The 9,232-nt window shown below is 50.1% G+C and overlaps 1 long non-coding RNA gene across 1 annotated transcript; it reads right to left on the bottom strand.

Annotated features, from left to right (window-relative positions):
* Positions 1-2,124: 2,124 nt before the first annotated feature.
* Positions 2,125-6,653, bottom strand: LOC118603900. Its single transcript, XR_004951454.1, has 3 exons — positions 4,086-6,653; positions 2,830-3,050; positions 2,125-2,290 (listed from the first exon to the last, which is right to left on the bottom strand). It is a non-coding gene; the product is annotated as an uncharacterized LOC118603900 (long non-coding RNA).
* Positions 6,654-9,232: the final 2,579 nt, after the last annotated feature.

Genomic DNA, 9,232 nt, shown 5'->3' on the forward strand with positions numbered 1-9,232 from the left:
TAAGTAGAAATTCTGGGGCAGGAGACTCTGCCTGGGCTGTGTGACCTTGAGCTGGCCACTTCCTCTCTATGGTCTTGGATTTCCTCTCTGGGCTGTTGTAAAGACCGAATGGATGGCAGATGAGAAGGAGCTGGAGAATGTAGTCTGCTCTGGGCGCAGGTAAGGGACCGAGTTGTGAATAGGGAGAAGGAGCCATGGGGACCAAGCGTCTCCTGTGTATCAGGTGCCAGGGCCATGCAACATCCATCCTCGAAGAGTTCATGTCCAGTTGCGGGGGACGGGTGACAGCACATAAGAACCAGAGTGTAATGACAAAGGATGTGAACAAAGAATAGGGGCCCAAGGGACGAGTAATTTGGGAAGTGGAGAAGATGACCCCAGGGAGTCCTCTGAGCTGTTTAGAAAAGTTCATCAGGAGAAGAGGGAGCAAGAGGTATAGGTGCAGCACGAGTTGGGGATGCAGAGCAGTCTGGGGGTGAATGGAAGTACGGCAGTCATCTCTGTACGTTATACATGGGCCAGTCATCAGAACGGCAGGGGGGCAGGTGTGTGGGCGGCAGGAGGGTAGGGGAACAGGGGCGATGGGACTGGAACTGGAAAGGTGCTGAGGGATGAACCCGTCCAGGCCACGCCCCCCCCGGAATCCTGCACTCTATTACCCGCATCCCCAGCACCCTCGGCTGGGCCTGGGGGGTCAGAGGGGCATCCTGGAGGCTTCTGCCTGTCTGGGGTACAGCTGGGTCAGGTCTGTGCACAGATAAGTCACCCTGAGCATCCTTCTAGGTGTTGGACAGGATCTCCTGGAAACTGGGTGGTCAGGGGAGAGGAGGACGGCAGGTGAGGTTTCCCTAAAAGGGGAAGAGGAGGGAGGTCAGAGAGTAGTTCAGAGAGCGAGGAGGCCAGCCTGGCTCTGCAGAGAGCTCAGCGAGGTGGGGGTGTTCTGGGAGGTGGGATTTGCTGAGGGGGCTCAAGGCGGGGCTACAAGCTCTCAGAGTTTTGACATGTGCCTTCTCTGGAGGTTCTGCGTTCTCTGGGCTTCTGGCTCTTTTACACGTGCCGTTCCCTTTTCTCGAGACACCGTTCCTTTCCATATCTGCTGGATTGAAGCTTCGCCCTCTAGGGCTCAGCTCTTCAAACTCCTACTCGGTGAAGCCTCCCTCGCCCCATACTCCCCCAGCCCTGGCAGACTGAGACAGTTCGAGGCAAGCCCACCTGTGTCATCGCCTGTCTGTGCTCTACTGGGATGGTCCATAGCCCTGTGTTTCTCTTCCACATACCCTGAATCCTGAGGACAGGGACCATCGCTCAGTCCCTTAAACCTGGGCCAGACCTCTCCCCATAGCTGACAGTTCACATGTGTTTGTTGACTTTGAATGGAATCAATGAAGAAATCAGTCCCTTACCCCACTGCTGAAAGCATAGATGAGACATTTGAGAAACGCAATATGAGGGACACACATTAACAGTCATTTAATTGGAAACATTTCTCCTAAACACAACTATGCAAAGAAGCAAACCATAGGCCTTTTCCAGTCTTCATGCACTTGGTTCCTCATGCCCCCAAACTGAACCGCTTCCTTGACGCTTCTCTTTCCCTCAGTCCAACCGTGGCTCATTCTATCAGATGCACCTCCATGTTCTATCCTCTTCTCTCCGTCTCCACTGTCTCTCTCTAGGTTCACCATCTCACTCCCCCGTCACCCCGGGAGCCTCCAACCTGGCCTCCTGCCTTTCCTCGGGCTCCCTACAATGCACGTGCCACCCGGAACTCAGAATGATCTTTTAGAAACATAAATCAGAAGCTATCACTCCCCTGTGTAAAATCCTTCATGACTTCCCCACGCGCGGAGTAAGACTCATTCCCTGCTCTGGCTTCTCTTTGCCCTCTGCTCATGACCCTCTTTCTGTCCCACCAAGGCACCAGTGCCATTCCCGCCCATCTCCCCCCACCCTGCCTGGGTGCTCCTCCCCAATCTCCCCTTAGCTGCTTCCTTCTCACCATTCAGGTCTCAGGTCAAATGTTGCCCTGAAAAATGTATTCTCTGATCCCCAGCCACAGGAAAATCAGGGCGGGCAGTGTGCGAGAGAAAACCCAAAATCTTAGTGGCTTAAGCAAGACTGAAGTTTATTTCTCTTTGATGTAAAAGTCTGGAGGTACGAGGTTCCAGACTGGTAATGGTACTCTGCAGTGTCAGGGACACCACCCAGGTACTTTCTATCTTGTGGCATCTTCAGTAGGTGGCCTTCTCTCCACGGTCCAATATGGCTGCTCGAGCTTCAGCCATCACCTCTGCATTCCAGCCAGCAGGAAGAAGAAAGGCGTAAAGAAAGACTTTCCCACTCTCTTCAAGCACATTTCCCAAAAGGTAATTTCGTTTACGTCCCATTAGTTAAGACTTAGTCATACATTTAGCTTCAAGGGAGCCTGGAAAATGTAGTTTTTATTCTGAGAAGTTCTATGTCCAGAGTTCTATTGCACAGAAAGGAGAGGAGAATGGAAATGAGAGGACACCTAGTCATCTCAGACAGAATCGCAGCCTCTGCTAAATTCTGTGCTTGTTCCTACGAGTGGATACTTCGCTATTTAATTAATTATTCACTATTATCTTTCTCCACCAGAACATAAACTCTGTGAGGGTATAACGTCTTTGCTAGCCTTGCCCATCACTGTATCTCCAGAGCCCAGCACAGTGCCTGGCACAAGGGAGGCTCTGAATTTTTATTAAATCAGTGGTTGAATGATTCCCCACAATAATTTTTTGAGGAATGCATTCTCATTCCTAGTTCACAGGTGGGGACAATGAGGCTCAGAGAGGTTAAGTAACTCACCCCAGGTCACACAGTAGACAGTAGGGCCAAGATTTGAACTTTGGTCTCTGTCGCTCTAGTGCTCTTTCGTATCTTTCCACCTGATGTGCTGGCTCCTCTGATCTCTTACCTCCTCCCTGGATCAAGTTAGAAGCCAGGAAACCATCACCTGGAGTCTGTTAGTGCCGTTTCCCTGGGAAATTCCATCCATCTCAAGTTCTTGCTTATGTCATGCCTTTAGCCTTGAATGGGATCAACATAAGAAATGGTTGTTTGGGACAAGTTTCTGTAACCTTTCGGCGAATCACTAGGTGAGGATGTTACATAGAATCAATGAAAGAAATTCCTTCTGGAATTAAGCACGAAGATGAAGTCTGGAACTTCAGATAAACTGATAGATGTCCTTGTTTCAGATGAGGGAACACTACCTAACTCATCAGGTTTTCCTTTTTACTTTAGGTGCCAGAAAACAGAGTTTGCGTTAAGCACCCAGAGGCAGCCCCAACATCTGGAGAAGTGCTGTAGTGGATGGAATGTGTGGGATTTGGAATGAGGGAGCCCAGACTTGAGTCTCAGTCAGTCCTCTGTGACCGACATTCAAACTGCCCTGTACCTTAGACCCAAGGTTGTAAACAGAGCATTCTTCCCTCCCAGGGCCATCAGAAGGACTAAATGAGGCCTTACATGAGAAAGCTCTTTAGTAATGACTAGATGATGAAGAGATGGTTGGCCCTCATCCCATGCAGTAACAGGGAACTTTGGGCTAGCTAAGGCTAAGCTGTGGTTTCTCAGACCCCAGGAATTCTCCAATAAGAGAGTGAAATAGTCAGGGAAGGCTTCAGGGAGGAGGTATCTTGAAGGACACACGGAATCTTCTGGTGTAGAACATTTGCCAGTACTATCCCTGTCCCCTGCAGTGCTAACCCCTGAGGTCACTTCAGTTTTCCTACCCAACCTGCCCTGCGTTCATCTTCCCATTCTTTCCCCGCACTAGTACCATCTTATCCATCACTAATCCTGCCGTCTAGCCACTGCTGTCCCCAGGGGATGAAGCACAACCCACAAGTGGAAAGAGAAGCTCTAGGATGGCTCACAAGTCTGCAGAAACCACAGGGCTTCAAGTGAGGAAGAGTTTAGTTCTGGAAGGAGCCCCAGTCCAGGGCAGGAGGCTGAAATCTAGGTCTCATCTCTTCCCCATTAACTAGCAACCTCTAATCCTCTGCTTCCTAATCCACATATCGAGACCACCCTCAATAAGGTAACCTGTCTCTACTTACAGACCGTTCTCAGTTAATCCTCACAATACTTGAAGAGAAAGGGACACAGAGAAGCGATGTAATCTCCCAGAGGTCATGCAGCTTCATAAGCAGGGGAGCTGGAACAGGATTCTCAATCAAGCAGCCAGGATTCAAAGCTCGGGATGGGGGCAGGGAGGGAAAACCCTCAAGGAAATGGCTCTTACTGGTCAGTGACAGTTGGAGGTCAAACTGGTCAGAGGGAACCAGGCGCACAAGGGACTCTTGGCTGGGGCTTGGGTTCAGGCGCAGCTGCAACAGACCGGAAAACTACAGCACACTAGACTGCCAGAGGCTTGGGGCGTGGGATGGACAGGCAGGGACACCTCGTGTTCCCAACCCAGATCCACTACAGTGGAGCCGAAGCTGACAACCCCCAGCTCTGTTCACCTAAGGCCTAGGCGGCCCTGGAGGCAGGTCTGCTCTGTGGAGTTCTACCTGGATGACCTGCTGGGAGGGTAGGGAATCTGTGGGGGTCGGGAAGTGAACCCTAGTAGGTGGGACTGCTCAGGAAAAGGACCTACACCTGGAGGCATCTGTGCACGGCAAGGACCTGTGGAGAGGGAGGGTCTCACGTCCCACCGCCAGTAGGGCGCAGAGGGTGCCAGGCTTATATGCTAGTAACCCATCGCTCCTGCATCTCCTGCCCCCGGCCCCCCAAACGGCTGCTCCAGGCAGCTTCAGGGTAAAGTCCAAATTCCTCCTTCTGACCTGGTTTCCGTGACCCACTGACCCTTGTCCTGGCCTCCTGGTTCGTGAATTTGATCCCAGGCCCTGCCTTACCGGTCCTAGTATCTGTGCTCTCCCTTCACCTGGTTAAATGTTTAAAATTGAGCTCAGTCCCTTTTCCAGTCCATCCACCTCCCCTTTTGTCGACTTGCCACCCAGCAAAAGATCGCAACACTCCTCTCCTCTCCGGGTCTTCCTGTGGGGACCTTTCCCACAGTACTCTTCACTCCTGAGGGCCCCTTTGCGACTCAGTCACCTTCTGCTTTCGGGGTGGGCCTGAACCCAGTTGGAGCTAGAAACTAGGTGTGGCAGGGGCTGACCGTGGATTATCCAGACTGTCCGTCACCCATGGGGAAGCTGGCTCTGCCTCTCCTCCCTCCATCCATGCCTGACCTTTTGAAATAATTTGGAACCACATAGCAGCTTCTTTTGCTGGGCAGTCTGGGTGGGGGTCAGCCTCAGACCATATCCCTCTGGGCTCGAAACTTGTAGATGCTCAAGTACCTTACATAAAATGGCATAGAACAATGCATACAGTCAGCTCTCTGTATCCTCAGATGATGGTTGGTTGAATCTGCGGATATGAAACCCAGGGATACGAAGGGCCAACTGTATATTTATTGAAAAAAAAAATCAATGTATAAGTGGGCCCACTTAGTTCAAACCTATAGTGTTCAAGGGTCAACTGTAATTGGCATACTACACTCCTTGGGCTGGGCCTGGGCCCGGTAATTGAAGGGGGAGAAGGAAGGGGTGGAGGTGGCGGGTAAAGGGATGATCCTGGGTAATTTGTGCCTGATGTGACTGTGTGGCAAGAGAGCTTCTGCTGTGCCTGAGGGGGAGAAGAAGGATTGGGGTGATCCACCTCCCTCTTCCTTTGGTCTTGCGCCTGGCTTGTCTCTCATATGCATTCCCTGGGGTCTCTCTCTGGCTGACCCACTGTTTCCCAGGGAAGCTAGTTCTCCCCATCAGTCTCAGCCTCGCCTTTCAGCCCATGACTTCTCTCTCCAAACCTCCTGGAGGAAGGGACAGATGGTTTCTTCAGAAAAGGGCCAGGCCTGACTTGAGGGACAGCCCCTCCCTCAGGGAACACCTCCATCCCTCCTTGGGTTCTCCTATCTATTGAGCCAGATGTTTGGGGCCTCTGCCTGACAGCTGATGGCAGGGTCTGCCTCAGGGCCTGGGCCTATGGGTGTGTCCCCCACTGTGCAGTCAAGGGAACACTGTGGTTAAGCCAGTGGTTTTGGAGTCAAACCAACTAGGTCTGGCCTCTTATTAGCTATGTGACCTTGAGTAAATTCCCTGATGTCTTCAAAGTCACAGATTCTTCATCCATAACATCCAGCCTCCCAGAGAGATTGTTCTGGTAGAATGAGATCTTGCACAGGAAGCACTTAGCACAGCTCAGGCGCATAGTAACATTTGGTAAATAGTAGCTATTACCACAGTTAGGAGAGAACTCCAATCAGCACAGTGGTCTCTTGAGGGAGCCCTACATATGCTGGACCCTGAGGCCTGATATTCCCAGCAGGTACACATAGAGGCCCAAAGGCCTGGCTGATGGGGAAGGGAAGCAGCAAGACCTCTGGGTCCCCAAACCCCTGACCCTAGTTTCTCCTCTTTCATGGACTTTCTCAATCAGGGGACTTTGAGCTGCCTCTCCCCAATTTCAGGAGGAAAGTCGAGCTCTAAGGAGACCTCTATTCCTCCCATGTGTCTCTGTCTCCCAAAGGGGAGACCAACCAGACCCTAGCAGACTCAACTCAATAACTTGACTCTCCCTCCAGGAGCCTGGAGGAGGGCAGGGAGCTCCCAAGTCCAAGCTCCCCTCCCTATCACTTCTTGTTTCTTTTTGAAGCGATCTTGGTGCAGCCAATCAGAATCTGGAGCCTCCGCCCTGCCCCAGCACTGGTAAATTTCAACTGGTGCCTGGCCAGTGGTATAGAAAGGGCCCTGAGTTGTGGTTGGGAGTGGAGTGGGAGTGGTTTCTGCAGATCCCAGGCCCCTGTCTCAGGATCCAGTGCTGTCAGCTGGGAGACTTTGGAGGGGACAATATTAACCCATCTTGTCTTGGAGAGAAAAATACTGGGTCTGTTATCTTTTGAATAATTGAAGGAAACAGGGCTTCCTAAGGCTCAACTTTGAGAAGATGGGGGAGTGAGTTCATTTACTCATTCAAGGAGTAAGTCCCCAACAATTATTTTGCACCTACTAACATGTCAGACATTGAGCTAGGTACTTGGGGATACAGAAGCCTGAAACCCAGGTTGAAGGGCCTGGGAGCCTTTGAGTCTGGAGAAAAGTAAACATGACAGTTCTGGGACTGTGCAAAGAAGTCAGCAGCCCAGAACGCATAGGAGCCTCCTGTGCACCAAGTGGCATGTCATTTTGGCTGGCAAATCTGGCAAAGATTCTCTTCCATGACTTAGCAAAGAGGTAAACAGATGTATTCAAAGCACTGTAACAGACTGACCAGCAGCTTGGTGGATCCTGCCATCTCTTCTCCATCTTAGATGGGAAGGCCTGGAGGGCAGACGCTAAGAAGGACTGCCAGTCCTGCAATACACGAGTGCCCTCATCCTTCCGCCTCATCTGCCCAGCAGACCCCAAGCCTTGCATGACCCACCCACCCCTTCCCCAGGAACGTGTGTCTCACACCTGGGACTCTGCTGCTGGAAGTCATTGCTTGGACCAAACATCGCACTTTTGGAAATAAGTGCACTTATTCCCAAATGGAAATAACTCCACTCAAAGGAAATAAGATTCCCGAGATGATGGCGGCTTCTTTGTTCCCGGGATAGCAAGAAACTTTCAAGGATGTCAGGGGCAGCAGTGAGGAGTCTTGTCTGGCAGGACAGTCCTAGCATTAGGAAGAGAAGGATACTTAGGCAACCTGAGGTAAGCCAGGTGTGAAAAGCAGCAGGGTAACACAGCAGGATGCCCCAATGGTCGAAGTTGCTTCTGACAGGCCTCTGCACGTGAAGCGGCCATCTTTGTACCCAAGGGGGCAGAAAATAAAGACAAAAAGTGAGCAAGGACACAAGAGACGTCTCTACATGGTGACTTTAAGTTCTCTCTCCTCATTTGGTACTTTAAAGATGGAGTTTTGATGATTGAAAATGAACCATTGCAAAGAAACCTCAGTTTGCTTGGTAACTAGACATAGAATACATTTGGAAATAATTTCATTTGTGTATGTTTTGCCAGTTGTTTAAGGTGTTTAAAGTGTTCAGAAAAATCAGCCATGTTTTCATTACAATCTGTAATTATAGTAGAGTCTTCATGGCCTAGGTGACTGAGTTCAACACTTACCAACTGTGTGACCTTGGGTAGGTTTCTTCAGCTCTCTGGGCTTCTCAGATAAAAAATAGGAGCAGGTGATAATAACAGTAGCTTCCTTTTGGGGTTTGTGAGGATTAGTGAAATAATGCAAGTAAGGCACGTCAAACCGTGTCTGGCAATTCACATTTAAAATGTTTGAAGAAATTTAATTTTTCAAATTTCTAAGTGTTAACTTTTACTTGGGTGAATATTAGAGAGCTGTTGATTGTTTAAAGTAATATCAATTATTCCATAGATTTAGAAAGTTAATAAACTGGAAATGAACCAAGTTCAGGTAGTAGTAGAGGATTTCTATCCATTGGTAAAGGCCCTTGGACTTTAAAGAATTTAATAAATAATCTCTCCTCCCCCACATCCTGTAAACTGGTCTGTAGTGACACCACCCATCCTCCAGGGGGCTCAGGCTGTTCAATGTGACTCCTTTCCACTCTTGAGCACTTAGTCCCCACCCCAACAGGCACATAGCACTTCCCGTCTCCCCACTCCTTCCCCACAGCCCTGATGAGCTCAAGCCTACCCTATTAAAATAACCAATCTTCCCTTAACCTTATAGTGAATGCCCTGTTGCTCTCCTCTTCACAGCTGCTCAGTAAATAGTACTCTCTCCTCTTCCTCACCTCTCATTCCCTCCTCTGCTCAAGACAGCCCAGCTTTGTCCCTATCTTCCCTTTCCACTAAGAACCTATTAGTTGCCAAATCCATTGGACACTCCCCATCTTCTCAGCTGGGTTCCTCTGTTGCATTTGACACGTGTAGCCTCTCCCTTCTTGGAAGTGTCTGCTTTCAGTTCCTCTCCTATCTCTCCATGGTTTCTTCTCTATCTTTTTGGCTGGCTCGTCATCCTCCTATCACCTCCCCCCATGTCAGTGCTTCCCCAAGTTTGCCTTTTCTGAGATATCTTCTTCCACTCTGCACACTCTTGTAACTTGGCCCTCTTCCAAGGTACCCTATTTCAGCCAGTGATGCCCCAGTCCAACCATTGCTCAAGACTGCAAAACTTCCACCTCCTCTGGCCAGGCACCAAGGAGCCATCCATTGACTTCCCTGTAACCGATGAC

This window comes from Rousettus aegyptiacus, unplaced genomic scaffold, assembly GCF_014176215.1.
Source record: "Rousettus aegyptiacus isolate mRouAeg1 unplaced genomic scaffold, mRouAeg1.p scaffold_m13_p_6, whole genome shotgun sequence".
NCBI lineage: Eukaryota > Metazoa > Chordata > Mammalia > Chiroptera > Pteropodidae > Rousettus > Rousettus aegyptiacus.